The sequence below is a fragment of the Pseudoliparis swirei genome, chromosome 19 (genome assembly GCF_029220125.1).
Source record: "Pseudoliparis swirei isolate HS2019 ecotype Mariana Trench chromosome 19, NWPU_hadal_v1, whole genome shotgun sequence".
NCBI classification, from domain to species: Eukaryota; Metazoa; Chordata; class Actinopteri; order Perciformes; family Liparidae; genus Pseudoliparis; species Pseudoliparis swirei.
Genome location: NC_079406.1, coordinates 883,480 through 886,266, shown reverse-complemented (window position 1 = coordinate 886,266; position 2,787 = coordinate 883,480).

The following is a 2,787-nucleotide window of genomic DNA, read 5'->3' as shown; positions in this document are numbered from 1 at the left end:
CCCTAAAGACAGCTCATCTCTCCGCCACCCTAAAGACAGCTCCTCCCTCTCTCCTCCACCCTAAAGACAGCTCATCTCTCCTCCACCCTAAAGACAGCTGCTCTCTCTCTCCTCCACCCTAAAGACAGCTGCTCTCTCTCCTCCACCCTAAAGACAGCTCCTCTCTCTCTCCTCCACCCTAAAGACAGCTCCTCCCTCTCTCCTCCACCCTAAAGACAGCTCCTCTCTCTCCTCCACCCTAAAGACAGCTCCTCCCTCTCTCCTCCACCCTAAAGACAGCTCCTCCCTCTCTCCTCCACCCTAAAGACAGCTCCTCTCTCTCCTCCACCCTAAAGACAGCTCATCTCTCTCTCCTCCACCCTAAAGACAGCTGCTCTCTCTCCTCCACCCTAAAGACAGCTCCTCCCTCTCTCCTCCACCCTAAAGACAGCTCCTCTCTCTCCTCCACCCTAAAGACAGCTCCTCCTCTCTCCTCCACCCTAAAGACAGCTCCTCTCTCCTCCACCCTAAAGACAGCTCCTCTCTCTCCTCCACCCTAAAGACAGCTCCTCCTCTCTCCTCCACCCTAAAGACAGCTCCTCCTCTCTCCTCCACCCTAAAGACAGCTCCTCTCTCTCTCCTCCACCCTAAAGACAGCTCCTCCCTCTCTCCTCCACCCTAAAGACAGCTCCTCTCTCTCTCCTCCACCCTAAAGACAGCTCCTCTCTCTCTCCTCCACCCTAAAGACAGCTCCTCTCTCTCCTCCACCCTAAAGACAGCTCCTCCTCTCTCCTCCACCCTAAAGACAGCTCCTCCCCTCTCCTCCACCCTAAAGACAGCTCCTCTCTCCTCCACCCTAAAGACAGCTCCTCCTCTCTCCTCCACCCTAAAGACAGCTCCTCTCTCTCCTCCACCCTAAAGACAGCTCCTCCTCTCTCTCCTCCACCCTAAAGACAGCTCCTCTCTCTCCTCCACCCTAAAGACAGCTCCTCCCTCTCTCCTCCACCCTAAAGACAGCTCCTCCCTCTCTCCTCCACCCTAAAGACAGCTCCTCCCCCTCTCCTCCACCCTAAAGACAGCTCCTCTCTCTCTCCTCCACCCTAAAGACAGCTGCTCTCTCTCCTCCACCCTAAAGACAGCTCCTCTCTCTCTCCTCCACCCTAAAGACAGCTCCTCTCTCTCTCCTCCACCCTAAAGACAGCTCCTCTCTCTCCTCCACCTAAAGACAGCTCCTCTCTCTCCTCCACCCTAAAGACAGCTCCTCTCTCTCCTCCACCCTAAAGACAGCTCCTCCCTCTCTCCTCCACCCTAAAGACAGCTCCTCTCTCTCCTCCACCCTAAAGACAGCTCCTCCCTCTCTCCTCCACCCTAAAGACAGCTCCTCTCTCTCTCCTCCACCCTAAAGACAGCTCCTCTCTCTCTCTCCTCCACCCTAAAGAAAGCTCCTCCCTCTCTCCTCCACCCTAAAGACAGCTCCTCTCTCTCCACCCTAAGACAGCTCCTCCTCTCTCCTCCACCCTAAAGACAGCTCCTCTCTCTCCTCCACCTAAAGACAGCTCCTCCCTCTCTCCTCCACCCTAAAGACAGCTCCTCTCTCTCCTCCACCCTAAAGACAGCTCATCTCTCTCTCCTCCACCCTAAAGACAGCTGCTCTCTCTCCTCCACCCTAAAGACAGCTCCTCCCTCTCTCCTCCACCCTAAAGACAGCTCCTCTCTCTCTCCTCCACCCTAAAGACAGCTCCTCTCTCTCTCCTCCACCCTAAAGACAGCTCCTCCCTCTCTCCTCCACCCTAAAGACAGCTCCTCTCTCTCCTCCACCCTAAAGACAGCTCCTCTCTCTCTCTCCTCCACCCTAAAGAAAGCTCCTCCCTCTCTCCTCCACCCTAAAGACAGCTCCTCTCTCTCCTCCACCCTAAAGACAGCTCCTCCCTCTCTCCTCCATCCTAAAGACAGCTCCTCCCTCTCTCCTCCACCCTAAAGACAGCTCCTCTCTCTCCTCCACCCTAAAGACAGCTCCTCCCTCTCTCCTCCACCCTAAAGACAGCTCCTCTCTCTCTCCTCCACCCTAAAGACAGCTCCTCTCTCTCCTCCACCCTAAAGACAGCTCCTCCCTCTCTCCTCCACCCTAAAGACAGCTCCTCTCTCTCTCCTCCACCCTAAAGACAGCTCCTCTCTCTCCTCCACCCTAAAGACAGCTCCTCCCTCTCTCCTCCACCCTAAAGACAGCTCCTCTCTCTCCTCCACCCTAAAGACAGCTCCTCTCTCTCCTCCACCCTAAAGACAGCTCCTCCCTCTCCTCCACCCTAAAGACAGCTCCTCTCTCTCTCCTCCACCCTAAAGACAGCTCCTCTCTCTCTCCTCCACCCTAAAGACAGCTCCTCCCTCTCTCCTCCACCCTGAAGACAGCTCCTCTCTCTCTCTCCTCCACCCTAAAGAAAGCTCCTCCCTCTCTCCTCCACCCTGAAGACAGCTCCTCTCTCTCCTCCACCCTAAAGACAGCTCCTCTCTCTCTCTCCTCCACCCTAAAGAAAGCTCCTCCTCTCTCCTCCACCCTAAAGACAGCTCCTCCTCTCTCCTCCACCCTAAAGAAAGCTCCTCCCTCTCTCCTCCACCCTAAAGACAGCTCCTCTCTCTCCTCCACCCTAAAGACAGCTGCTCTCTCTCCTCCACCCTAAAGACAGCTCCTGCCCCTCTCCTCCACCCTAACGACCGCTCCTCCCTCTCTCCTCCACCCTAAAGACAGCTCCTCCCTCTCTCCTCCACCCTAAAGACAGCTCCTCCCTCTCTCCTCCACCCTAAAGACAGCTC